Source organism: Melanostigma gelatinosum (genome assembly GCF_949748355.1).
Source record: "Melanostigma gelatinosum genome assembly, chromosome: 6".
NCBI classification, from domain to species: domain Eukaryota; kingdom Metazoa; phylum Chordata; class Actinopteri; order Perciformes; family Zoarcidae; genus Melanostigma; species Melanostigma gelatinosum.
In genome coordinates, this window is record NC_136639.1 from 21,419,046 (window position 1) to 21,433,662 (window position 14,617).

The 14,617-nt window shown below is 41.3% G+C and overlaps 1 protein-coding gene across 2 annotated transcripts in view; it reads right to left on the bottom strand.

The window, feature by feature from the left end:
* The window catches only part of sh2b3 (SH2B adaptor protein 3), a 48,659-nt gene that overhangs the window by 18,632 nt on the left and 15,410 nt on the right, over window positions 1-14,617 (bottom strand). The window lies entirely within an intron of this gene.

Sequence of the window (14,617 nt, forward strand, 5' to 3'; positions counted from 1 at the left end):
AGAATATCAACAGTATTATGCAGTAAAGGTTAGATCAGTGGTGTGTGTCGAGTCTCTTGATTTGGAAAGTAGATACAAAACATGATAACCTAAAAAAAGAAAGTTAAAGGCCTCACAGAAGAATATTTTACCTATTCTCTGTGGCCTTCACATTTTTGTTGGTTCAGGATTACGTCCACAGAGTCCACAGTCCTGCAGCTGTGATCACATGAAACCCAACATAAACGACATCCCTTAAATCAACCATTGTTGTATTTTGTAACATGAATGTAACTTACTACGAAATGTGTTTCAGGTTTACTTTTGTGCTGTTTGTGTAATGTTTAAGAGTGGTTTTCTTTCAGATCAGCTCTTTCTCGGTCTTTGATTTCTGATACGTGTGCATCGGTGGAGTACAGACAGGCAGCCAGGAGATCAGATCACATTCACTATCAACTCTAACTGTGGCATCGTGGAGGATGTGGGGGACGGACACACACACACACGCAAACGCACACACACACAGTGGGGTTCCAAACGCTGATAGAGATGAGTGTGTTCTAGGAAACCTGTCAGAAGAAGCCTTCAATGACGAATAAATGTGTCAGTTCATCGTGCTGCCCTGCTTGCATACTTCTCAGAAACAGATATATATGCCAAATATGCAGAAGTTCAGACAGCACACACACACAATTCACAGAACTAAGTGCCGTTCCATGAAAACTAATTAGTGGTTTTGTGCATCAGAAAAGACTAATCAGCAAACCTCACAGAGCAAGACAAAAAGGAAAAGGAGGGCAGAGTCGTAACATTTCGGTCTAATGCGGACAAACTGTAATCCAGTAGGCAATGTGGGCTTTAAGTCGGAAAAACAGACACTAATATTTACCGACGTCAGTAAAATCATCAAGTCTGGACCGTGTTTGAGACCAAGCAGAGAAGTTTGTTTGGAGGACAGCGCACCTCGTTTATATCACTGAGGCGATGTCATGTAACAGAAACACTTAACAATGCAACACAGCAGCTCAACAGACTACCTCCTCCAACAGCATCATCAAGTCAACAAAATGGTTTCGAAAAAAAATTGAACAGCGCAATTTTTATGAAGGTCGGATTCACTGCAGGCTGTTAGTTTCAGCTTGGTTTAATAAACTGGCAACAAGTTTAGATTTCTTTCAGAAGTTGTGGGTACATCCGGATCCGTTATGTATAGTTACACGACGGTATTTATTTTCTGTGTGTATTGACACTCCCGACATCTCGCCTCATGCATATCGTTTTGGATATTTTTCGGCTCGGATTTGAGATGTTCACCACTGAAACTTGTGTCACCGCTCAACGGCCCACTGTCTGCACTTCTCAAAGCACAGAGAAATGACTTTTGTAAAGCTCATATCAGCAATATCTCCATCAAGAAAATAAGTATCAGTTACACGAGACAATGTGCAGAGCTGCCTGCGAACAGTTTTCATTGGAACTACTTTCTGTTATTGGGACTGCTGAAAATGGTCCCAATGAAAACTACGGAAAGTAAGGTCTTTGAATTATGTCTAGTAAGCAGGAAAGAGTTTCTTTGGCAGTTACATTCTTTTTTTTGAATGCCTTAGGAACCCCAAAACACACTGCATACGCCCACATTGTCCTGGAGTGGTAACACATAAATCAAACTATATATGGCAGTGTAGCTCGAGATATAGGTCTAAGTTTGAGTCTGACTGGGGGATTCCTCATGTCACTATCAAATCAAAAGACAAAAATGCCCCCTAAAAAAAAAAAAAAAAAGGTATAACTTTCCGAACTCTCTTAGATGGAGTAGATTTCTGAGGAATATCTGCCGATACGGTCGGCAGGATGTTACGAGGTCAGTGTGATAAAAAACGATTAGATTTTTGGCCCCCGACTGATGTTCCAGAGTGATTATTTTCTAATTTGAATCTTAGCTTCTGAAGTACATCCCCTCCCATCCAAGATAAACAATCCCAAGTACGACAGCGATTCATGATTTCTCACCCTCGAACAAAAGCTAATCAAAGTGCAGCTGAGACATCACGGAAAAACGGCCAGAGCGGCTTACTGAGAAACAGAAAATAGATTGTGTGAAGTGATGAGCAAAGACGTGCACGCTCACATAGGCTGTTCACACGTGTGCAGCCGAGTTTCTGATTTTTACCTGACTCACAAAAGTGTTGTACTTGCATGAGAAGATCATTTATGGAAATAAACAAGTGTTGAAGATCTACTTCTTGAATAAATAATAATAATAATGTAAGGACAGTGGCAAAATGTTGCATCACTGTTAGTGTGCGCATTTGAAAAGTACACAGTGCATGTCTGTTATGAAACATGGACATCAGTCAAAATTCCACAAGTTCGCACAAAATTCACTGTTTTACAGTGGATGGAAAGTTGCTTGCATGCGTCTGCGTATCTAAGAGATGTCACTCGTGCGCTGCTCATCCACATGTGTTAGTCTCGACATGCGTCAGTTATGAGTGTGTGTTTAAGTGTGATGGTCTGCTAACTGGGTGTTGTGTGTCCACTAACTGTGTGCATGTGGAGAGAACAGTAAACGCATTATTGTGTTCTTTCCCTACAAAATTGGATATTCTATAGAGTAAGTGAATAGATGGTGAAAATATTCATTGGCTGCAGTCCTGGATATTTCTATTTCCCCAGTAGTGGCTGATTATACCTGCTGATGCGTTGGTCCCTTCGACACTAGAACTCTGCTGCAACTCATTGAAACTAAAAAAAACTACACGCCCAGAATTTGGGAAAGAAAACTCTCGTGGCCCTTCCTTTCCCTTCCACTCCTGTGCCACACTATTGTCTCTGAACAAACCTTACTGTGCAGCTCTGCCCCGTATAACTCCCGTTCCTCATAGCACTGAGCCAGAACCAGGGCAGGAGATCTAGCCATGATAGCATTTTCCACACAAGCGACATAGCCAAGTGGGACTTGCCAGGGCCAGAGCAAACTTCAAATGTTTATAACGCCGTATCAAAAGTCACTGTTTGCTTAGCGAGAAGCTTCAGCCACAACTGACAAATCATCTCCGCTGGCAACAGGATGGGAAAAAAAGAAGAAAAATGTCTTTTTTTTGAGGGGAAACTGAGCGAGACGGATAATGAGTAGATGAGAGTTGTGTTTGGCTCTGTAATGGAAACCAGGCTAAAGACTTGCCCGGAGAGAGTGAGGGGAGGAGGCTCAGTAGGATCGGAGATGTGATTCAGAACAAAGATGGCTAGGATTAGAAGAGTACATGAGAATGAGTGAAAAGGAGAGAGAAGACACACAGAAGTATTCACACATTTAAGACTTTTTACAGCCTTTTAATACCACACAAAGCAAAATGTAACACTGTTTCTACGGCCCATAATGCTCAAAGTGTGACTGAAAAAACATTTATAAAAAGGTACAACTGTTGATTAGTTTCATTATCCACTAATCTGCAGATTCTTTGTTTCATCTGTATTTCTCGAAAATGTTTAAAAAGTAGTGACTAAAACAGCCCGAGTGACAGACCAAAACTTGACCCAGAAAATATTCTGCAGTGTTGCTTCAAACAATAAAACGATTTATCCATTATCAATATAGTTGCTGGTTAATTGACAAATCCTTGCCACTCTAAAGTACATGAATCCTCACATGTGCCAGTACTTCACACCTGGATACGTCATTATTAGTGGATGGGGTATTGCAGCAAATGGCAAATAATAATTGATTTGTTGACAATAGTTAAAAAGGCAACATTCCAATATTGACCTTCAACACTGAATCGTCAAACTTTTTAATATTTACAGTTTCTGCTGAAGGCTCCAGAAACTCTGCTTCTGAGAAGCAAAGATATGAAATACATTCAGCTGCCAGTTTATTTAGGTACGCCGAGCTCAAACTAATGCACTACAACAGTACTGTTCGGTTGAAGTTGTTATAGAGAGGTGTTGATCTGTATGATCATTTTGGAGGCTCCAGTCGAACAACACCACAAACTACATCCTGCTTAAGTGAACACCTCGACAAAATCATAGCCTTCATGAGGGGAGAATTTGTAGCAAGCCCATTGTGTTGGACTGCATCAGCCCCGGCTGTACCGAATAAACTGTCAACCGAGTATAATCTATGCAGAGTCTTAAAGTCAATACAGAGCCACAAGCTGAACTTTGTGAGCTACAAGTGTTTACATGACTACAAACACACTTTGATACTGCAAGTATCTTAATCTCACTGCAATTACACCCACTCAAACCATGGCACAATGGTGCTCGGTAACATAATGGTGTTTGCAGGTGTGTATATATTGATGAATAGGAAGAACAGAGGCCAATAGAAAACTGTTGGGTAAGGGTGTTGCACAGCTTTTCTTTGGGGGCTTTCCAGATGCAACACTGCAAGGTCATGTGCACTGTGATTGTAGCGCGAGCGCACACAGAGAGAGAGAGAGAGAGAGCGAGAGCGAGAGCGAGAGCGAGAGAGAGAGAGAGAGAGAGAGAGAGAGCGAGAGAGAGAGAGAGAACGACAACCGCTGCTGCACTAAAGACACCGAACTAGAAAGAGAGACCTGACAAACATCTTGACCACATGACTCTAACCACTCCACTTCCTTTAGATGTTTCTATAGATTTTTGTAACGTGGAAAAACACACGCGCAAAATAAAAAAAACATGCACAAGACTCTGAATCCAAACAAATATAAATAAAAGCCACAACTGAGGTGAAAAGCTGCCATCTGTAGTAAAGAGTGTCCTCCACATCTTAGCTTAACTTCTTCTGCGTTTCAATCAATTGTCTTTCAGATATTATTTTCTACCAAAAAGAGCATTTTGCTCCTACTGGTGCCCCGCTTATTCCCATCTAGTTCCAAGGGCTGTTCGTAGGGGATCCCGACGGGTTCCCACACACGATAACGGCCCTCACGACAATAACAGAACCCTGACATTTGGCCCCCTTTCTCGGAAAAAAAAGGAACACCCACCCACCTCCAAGAGGCGCTGCCCTGAAACCTCACACAAAATCGATGAGGCCCGACCACTACAAAGCTTTATGACGAACACAGTGACCTCCAAGAGATGGACCGACAGTCTTCTGACGGCCTCGTCCGCAGAGATTATGTAAATCGGGTTCAATTCCCTCAAAATATTCCAATATCCTCAGTGAAGGTCGGGCCTTGTCTCCTGAGAACGGTGTGGGCAAACCCCTGGTTCATGTCAACATGGTCACTGAAATGGATCCGCTCTATAAACTCTTGCCCACAACATGAGCTTTTCAAATCACACACGTCCACATGAATCATATCGTGTTACATCTCGTATTATATCAAAGAACAGAAGACCAAGGATCAAGATCAGAAGCCAGTGTTGTTCTTAAAGGGCCAGACATGTCTTTGATTTGTCTACTCATACCCTCCATAGTTGAGAGAAGTTGAAGAGATTATCTAGTAATTTACTGTATGCAGTCAAAAACATCTGAGAGGTTGCAGTCCTTTGATGCTGTTACTTGTATTTACACCAAGTGCTTTAATTGGAAATTTGTGGGTTTTAGCTTGGTAGGATGTCTTTATGACTCACTGTATTACTGACAAGAGTCATTACTGCTGACTTTGGCTAAACACTGGTTTTGCACTCAGTCTTAATACCTCAAGCCAACTTTCACCCAAGTGTGGGGTGATGGGACTTTTAATTAAGAAGCAAAATGCTTAATTATACACCGAATGAGACTGAATGTAGCATGAAATTCTATGGATGACTCCACCAACAACAAAAAGCTTAATAATCTATAAAGAGCACTCGTATTTTTCAGCACTGTAAAGTTACCATAAAGGCACGTTTTTGCGGTTACAGAAATGATCTTAAACAATTGTCCTGTTTTATAGCGACCTCACCACTTATTCTGAAAAATAGTGGGAAACTGTGGCAATGATCCACGTCTCTGATCACTGAGACTACATACAGCATCTTTTAGGTTTTATTGATCCAGATTCTGTTCATTGATTTAAGTTCTTGTCCCATCATTTCATGCTTTTCTAGTGCACTAAATCCTCTTTGTATACCCGTGCTATTTTTAGTCCAAGCACCTCACCGTATGTTTCCCATGCTTTAGCGTACAGAGACAAAAGAGGTGGTTTATTTTTTTCCATTTTTTCTAATCAACCTGCACCATAAAAAAAAATTTTAACGATATTTTATACAGATTACATTCAGGTATTAACTGGAACGATTAGTCAATGAAGCAAGAAAAGATGCAAAGCATTTGCTTGTTTCTGCTCAGAATCCTTTGGGTTTTGGATCATTGGCTGGACAAAAAGCAACAATGTGAAGATGTACTCTTAGGTTCTGGAACATTAACCCAACACTGCATGTGCAAAACCAATAACCTCCATGGTGGAGCTAAACATGGTTGTTGGAAAATCTAAATTCTCATGCAACCCTGCAAATTCAAGCAAAGGACTGAGTGACAGCTTTTCAAATCAACAACATTATGCAAACAATCCAGAGGTATTGTTCCCGGAGGAATTTCCAAACTCAGAGCCAACTGGATGGCAGCCTGAAGCTTTCCAGAAGATTTGTTTCCCCAATTTCTTTCTAGAAAAAGTCCCTCTACAAGATTAAGATCATGCGATGCACATTTAGGAGGAGATGGGGGACAAGTTCAGCCATGTCAGCAGAGAGAAACTCAACTAGAGCCTTCTAGTAATCTAGTTCTATGAATCAAAGAAGACAAACAGGAGAACGCCGACTCTCACGCTTCACCATCTATCATTTCACTTAAGATGAGTCTCGTACGAACCAATTGATTTGTTGCATGATATTCACACCATATAGAAATGTGGTGCAAACATCGACATCCATTATATGACTCAGTCAAATCACTTCAAGGTATCATCTCTCGGTTTCATGGAACTCAAAACAAAGATTTGACTTTGTGGTTGAGATATGAAGACCGTTATAATGACAAATGAAACTGAAGTCCCGTCTCTCTCTCTGAAGAGAAAATCTCTGCTCTAAATACATTTATCGACAGAGGCCGAATGGACATCTGGAAGTAAACGTGACCTTTTAAAATGTCTTATTACGACAGACAGTCCCAAACCCAAAGATATCACGTTTACTATCGCATAAGATAACGGAAAGCAGCAAGTTCTCACATTTCAGAAGCTGGAACGAGATCATTTTTAGTTGAAAAATGATTTAAAACGATCAATCTATCATCAAAATAGTTGTGCCGATCTACTCATCAATGAATCAGCTATTGGTTTCAGCTCAAAACCTGACTGCCACGGTTGGTTTAAATTTTGCAATGAAAGAGTTTGTACAAGCCACTCAAAGTTATGGCCTTTAAATTCAATGATATGGTGAATGTTTTATGACTATTGGGTTGACAAAGGCCCTAGTGTTGCCATTAAAAGAAAACAATCTCAAATGAGCATGCCCTTACCCAATCAATATGCACATAGGAAATAAAAGGAAAATCCCACGAGTCTGGAAATGTTATCTCTCAGTCATACAGCGATTCACCTCAGTTGTGCTGCATTAGCAGCAGAAACCACAGAGGCAGATATTTCACAATTTGCATGTGAGAAAATATGGATTTTGCTTGGTTTGATATGCAGAATCTGTAGGCAACAGGACGAGATTCTGGTATCGGCAGCGTTCTGGTTTCTGTTTGTAGTCGTGAGTGATATCGACCAATCACGTTTGAGCAGGCTTGGTTTAAAATGAGCTCGTGAAACGGCTACTTGTGAAACAATTCGCTCGTTCACGTCGTCTCTCAACTCCAACTCCGGTCTCGCATCTGGAGTTGCTGATCGGACTGTAAACAATGAGCAGCGCACGGAAAAGGAAGTATTGGCCCGGATATCCACCGGCTACACCAGAACCCTAAAAAATACAGCACCTTACCCCCAGAGATCTAGCCGTCATCACACCGATAGGTTCAGAGATTGGACATGGTTTAACTGAGCCTAAACATTCATACTAGCTTTATCCGAAATGACCAGCTAAAACAGAAAATGTTTGTTGAAAAGTAACTCTAGCGTGAAGCCTTATGTCAAACATCTCTGTTTGCACGGTAACAATCAGGTTTGCTGGTCTCCTTGAAGAGAAAAACACTTGATGTGATTTTGGCGACACTGAAGACAAGTATCTGTATGAATGATTATAAGAAACTTGACTTTAGCAAGGGAACATTTTGCGTTTGTGTGTATTTGTAGAACTTGGAACAAGAGACTAAGACCACACGATGTCATGTCCAACAAATGTAACACTGCAACGGTCCATGTTTGACACCTTTCAAGTCCATGTGTGCACTTGTGTAAACAAATAATAATAGTTCACTAGCTATGTGTGTGCAACCAGGGAAGCTTCGTCTTCCTTTAGGACCTCTCGCTATGTTTTGTAAGAAGCTTGCAGGCTTGCTGGCTTGTCTACCTGACGTTTAGTCCAGACCTGGGCATTATCCGGCCCGAGCGAGGTCATTGGGAAATTAGGAATAAAATGTAAATAAATGTAGCCTACATCATGCACAGAATATAGCTGCATTGCTTTTATTTTGAAGGTGACTTTTGTTGTTTTTTTTCTTCTCAATGTACGTATGTTAGTGAATGTGTGTGAGCAGCAGCGTCACTGCAATGTGTTGGTGAACTGAGTTTACGGGGGATGTGAGTTAGCTGTTTGCCCTCAAATGTCAGCCTGTGTTAAAAAATGAAAGAATGACATAGAGTGTAGAGTTTTTAACAAAACATGGACTTTAAGTATTTCTTGACTGAAGTCAAAGGGAAAGCCGTGTGCTTTGTTTGTGGAGAACAAGTCGCAGTGTTGAAGGATTACAATTTGAATCGTCATTTGGAGAGGAAACACGCAGAGAAATACGAAAACTTGACTGATGCAGAGCGGACACGGACGTCTGAGGCTGTGCTAGTACCTTTGCTTTGCGATTTAAAGACTTCAAACCAGTTGCGTGAAACATGATTTCTTCTCCCTTCACGTGCAGTGTGGATAATGCTCTCAGTGATGTTCAGCTCCAACTCATTGACCTGCAGTCTGATGCAGTACTGCAGAGCACTTTAAGTCAGTATCACTGCTAGATTTTATTCTTCTCTCAAAGAAGAGAACTTTAAACACATGAGGAGGCATGCTCAGAAGATGTTGGTTCTCTTTGGATCAACCTACATCTGTGAACAAACATTCTCTGTGATGAAGTTGAACAAATGCAGATCCTCTCTCACTGACATCACCTGTCAGCTGTCCTTCGCATTTCAGTGCACTCGTTCAAGCCCAACAAAGACTAGATTTCCCGCACCGAACTGAAAAACAGAAAATTAGGTAATTTGTATAGTAATAGTTATCGTAATAAAAGTACTAATTTTGCAAAAACATGATCCCTGTCACAGTGTTTTACTATTATATATGGATATTACAAATGTATACGAGTTTGGATTATTCCTGCCGCAGATGTTTTAGGTGGAGCTCATTTTAACTCTTTTATATTCTGTTGTTCAGTTTGGGTAGTTAGGAAAGGTTTGCAAAATTATAATGTCCAAAGTAACTAGTAACTAAAGCTGCCAGACAAATGTAGTAGAGTAGAAGTACAAAGTTGAATAAAATAGAAATACCGGTACTCAAGTAAAGTACCTTGAATTTGTACATAAGTACAGTACTTAAGCAAATATACTCCTTTCAAGAATAATATTGAGCAGGATTGAGTTCAGTCTATTGGTCCGGCCCCCCACAACAGTCCCTGTTTCTCATGCGACCCATTGGGAAAAATAATTGCCCACCCCTGGTTTAGTCTCTCGCTCTCTCTCATGTCTCCTGCTGCTGCGCTTCTCGTGTCTCTCTTGGTTGGTTTCGTTCTTTTTTTTCTGGTTCAGCTGACTGGGGCCCATATGCTCAGAGCCTTAGTTGTGGTATGCAGCGAGAGCCAAATTAACGCTGCATGTTGCCATATGAGAGACTGAAGTACAACAAGTAACGCAGAACAGATGGCCACCAGAGCCTGGTTGGTGGAAAAGTATTTTCCACTGATGTTGCAAACTCCTCTCTTACTGTCAGTGAGAGGAAAAAAAAGCAAAACTCGGCTCTGGAGGACTGAATACTACAATTTTCCTGGCAAGAGGCTAACCTCGTCTGAAACCTCGACTACAGTACGTCAGATGAAAAGCAGGGCTCGGTGTCGCTGAAACATCTTCCTCGGTTGAGAGAAAGTCAAAGCTGGCGGAGGTTTGGAGATAACGCCAAGGCGAGGAAAACTGCACATTAAGATGTTCTTTTCAGCTGTTTGGGGCATGGACTCAATAATCTAAAGTAACGCGACACAAGACACGGGAATGTTACCGGTACATGTTGTCAGTTTGTCCTCATCAAAGCCAAACTGTCAAGGCCGAGGCACAAAGAGATTTAAAAGTTAAAGTCTCAGACAACACTGAGGACATTAAGGTAACTTCTGCTTGTTTCTGCTGACATGACAAGATTCACTTCTGTAATAAAACAAGTGTTACATCACTTTGGCCATTTTGTCATTCCATCTGCAAAAACAAATGAATAAGAAAATACAGAGGTTATACAACTGGAAGACATTGAAGCATCAAATCCACCCTCTTAGAGTAGAAAAGTTCAAATCTCTTCTTTATGAATGTTCTCATTAAGTAGATTGTCATGGGGAAGAATTATTGCATCATCATTCAATTAGTAACAAATTCGATTCATATGACCACAATATATTCAATTAACTTTTTTGGTGCAAATTATATTAATGTCGTAGTTATCCAATATTGCTATGACATCACAAATTCAACCATTTTATCATTTTAGGCACGGACCTTTTTTGCATCAACAACACTATTAAGTGTTAAACTACCAATCATGCATAATATATATTTTTTACAGCTAATACAGAAGCACGAAAGAGGAAAGTGTCCTCCAACCTCACAAAATGTTTACGCCGTTTTACAGTATGTTTTCAATTCAAACAGCTGTAATGACATCTTTACAGTCATTTGTTAGTTGTTTGGTTTTTCCTCCTGCTGTTTTAAAGTTAATATAGTGACATCATCACTCTGGTGATTTGTTGACAGAATAAAATCCTCGACAAACCAAACGCAGTCATTTACACATACTAGACTATAAAGATGAAAGACAAATACATGGGAGCAGTTTGACAGCCAGATTCGACAGTCATTTTGGGCGACTGTGGCTAAGTGGACAGCAGGGCCGTCCTTCAATCAGAGGGTCGGCGGTTCGATCCCCGGCTTCGGCTCCGCTAGTCGCATGTCGCTGTGTCCTTGAGCAAGACACTTGACCCCAAAATATCTCCCGTAGCTGTGCCTACGGTGTAGAAATGTGATAGAATCTGAATTGTAAGTCGCTTTGGATAAAAGCTAAAAACTAATGTTCCTGTGTTCTCCCTAAATATATATTCACCTCTGACGAGGTTTAAAGCGACGACATTGCATCAAAAACCTGGTTCAACGTTTGCCCCCACAGGGCGCTGTGCCTTGACTGGAACTTTCTCACGCAAACACATTATCAGTTTCCCTGCAGCTTCCTCCTTCTTTGAGCTCACTGATGTTGTCACACAGAAAGATGTAAATAAAAATACATATGAACACTACCCATGGATTATGATTTCCTGTGCAGCGTGAAGGCCTTACAAGCTCACACACAGAAATGTGTGAAACTCGAATTGACACCCACATAAAATACACTGTACCGGCACAATATATAACCCCAAAACAGTGTGTGCACTTAAATTACTTCTTTTAGGGTGTGAACTTTTTTTTCTTGTGTATGTTTAAATGTGTGCATGCAAGTCCACAGCTCTCCTTCCTTTTAAGGCCATTCTCAGGGCCGTAACTCTCTGCCCTGCCAAGATCACCCCCCCCCCCCCCCCCACCACACACACACACACACACACACACACACACACACACACACACACACACACACACACACACACACACACACACACACACACACACACACACACACACACACACACACACACACACACTAAAGCAGCATTGCAATCAGCCAAAGAAATCTTGCCAATGCCTTCCCATTCTGCTCAAATATGCATGCATACACACACAACTCTGGCTCTATCATTAACTGAATTACCTCACGCACATGGTTAGGGCTGCTAAATATAAAAACACTACAAGCACACAGACACACACACAGAGACATGCAACGTCTTTTTCATTTACCTCTGCTCGTGCCAGAACACACACACTTGCGCGCACACACCCTGAGGAGACGGAACTCTGCGGCCCTATACTGTAGGTGGCGGCGGCTAGGACAGCAGTCAACTCAATCAAACTGATTACTGGTTTGGGGCTCTTGAGGGACTGGGTGTGCAAGGACATGCAGCCTTGCAGCTGGCCCCATCTGGAATTATTACGGGGTTGTATGCCATGAGGTCTCATGTGTAGAGCCAAGCACGTACAATAAAACACATTCTGCTGTGTTGTGATGAGCCATCAAGCAGGGATAGGGATCTTGATCCGAAGCTTAAAAATGCAAATATATTTCAAATGTGACAATTCATTTCATATTTTCTGATTGTGGAGTTGATGTACTAATCCTGAAGTAATACGAATAAATGTTGTGACTGGCTGAAGCAAACCCCACACAAACAGGAAATAGTGTAGGAGGCACATCTACTCACCAAAGAGTAAAGGGAGACATGCATTTTGCAGATTCTTTGAGGTAATGGAGCACAAAAATGCCACACAGGGCAAACGCTGTGCTACGTCAAGGCATGAAAATTACTGGATTACAAAAAAAATGCGTGACAGCAATCAGCGAGGCACAGACCGATGAAATCCATCTTCACTCATACGAACCGCAACTCCACTTCCTCGAGCTTCTTTAACCAGGTTAAAAAGGGTAAACTAGCCGTGATCCCATCTTAAAAGGTTATCAGTGTGAAACAAATAATGGCGTTCTAACAGTGACCACTCTACTCTGCATGCAAGGCCAGAACATACGTGATGCTCTTTGGCTTCTTCACCCAAAGCCCGCTCAACATCACAGCACACTCTGCAGCCGAAACACAAACCAATCGCTGGAGGCAAAGACGTGATGAAAAGCACCAATAAAACACAGTTTTGTGAGACAAAGCTGAATGTCATCACATCTTTGGTCTTGTTTTGTCATGTGGCAAACTGTATAGCAATAAGAGCTTCTTAGATGTGGCAAAAATATCGTTTTTATAAAACAAACAGAGAAAAGAGATTATTTGAAAGGGTGGGGGGGAGGGGAACCCCCTGTGACTAAAACAGCTAGAAACAGGAAATGACTTTGTGCCTCTGTGTGCGAGTTGTTTTAGAGTACGCACTTGCATTTGTGACGCAGCCCGACATTAACCGGCCCTTTAAAAAGGCTTCTGTGGGTTTCCATCTTATTGATGAAACACAAACAGATCTACAGAGGTATCCGTCTTCTTCCACAGATATGAAACACACGCTGAGGAACCTGCCAGTTGTTAATATGGTTCAGTGGCGTGTAGATTTCTGAGAAGAAGCTCTACAAACATTTTCAAGAACTGCAAACACACATTCTTGTGAAACGCAGTCCTGTTGAAGCAGACACCTGCTCTACCAAGAACAGGAACCGAGGAATTGTCACCTACATACACCTGCAGTTACACACACCTGCATGCTACAACTAAAACAAACAAATGATTAATAACAAGATACAGAAACATTATTGTTGGAAATATTACGTTTAGAAATCTTACTAATACGCAAATGTATTTATCAAAAACGTGATAATGAGGCTCGTAGGGACTTGCTTTGACCGTCTCCTTAATGTCAATACTGAACAACTTTTTAAAAATACGGCAGCCACAGTCGGACAAGAAAAAACAAATGTTGCTGCAGTGCAAAATTACTTTTGCTCTGCTTATTATACAGTTACATGAGAAGATACCACTGTTGTATTATATTATTAATAGGATCCCACTCTAACGTCTGTGCATTAACTATGGGGTCGGAGTTAAAACACGACTTAGGTAGATTTATGTGGAGGCCCTATTTCTTGGACCACGCTCCTGTCTGAGCATGGTCGTGATACTTCTACGCCGACTCACATTTGGAAAGAACGCTAAAAGTATATTTCCCATAATCTTGAAATATTTTTTTTGAATTTGTGATGTCGAAGTGTTTGATATTATGTCATGTACATTATATCAAATACATCATATACGTGTCAATTGTTTACAAATCACAAATGTGCCTGCCATCACAAACTCCTGCCCCATTCAGTCCCTGAAGGTGTTTATCATGAAGCAGAGTCTCACAGAAAATGTACCCAGTGAAGCATTTACCATTCGATGTTATAAAACACTTCTTATCAACCAAACTGAGAATGAGAGTATGATAGCATGTGCAGCCAACTGCTAATGCTACACATGTAACTATCGAAACAAACTTGAAGAGCGACAGCAACACTCAGACATTTATATGTATGAAACATGCATTTCAGCCATCACTGAACTGAGCCAGCGCTAGCTGCCTCTCTCCTCCCTGGGTGACCAATGTGCAGCCTTTTTAGACATCATTTATGAGTTATCGCATGGTAGTGTGTATTTCAAGTGTGGTGGTAAATCAAACATATATGATGGACATATAGGGCGTCA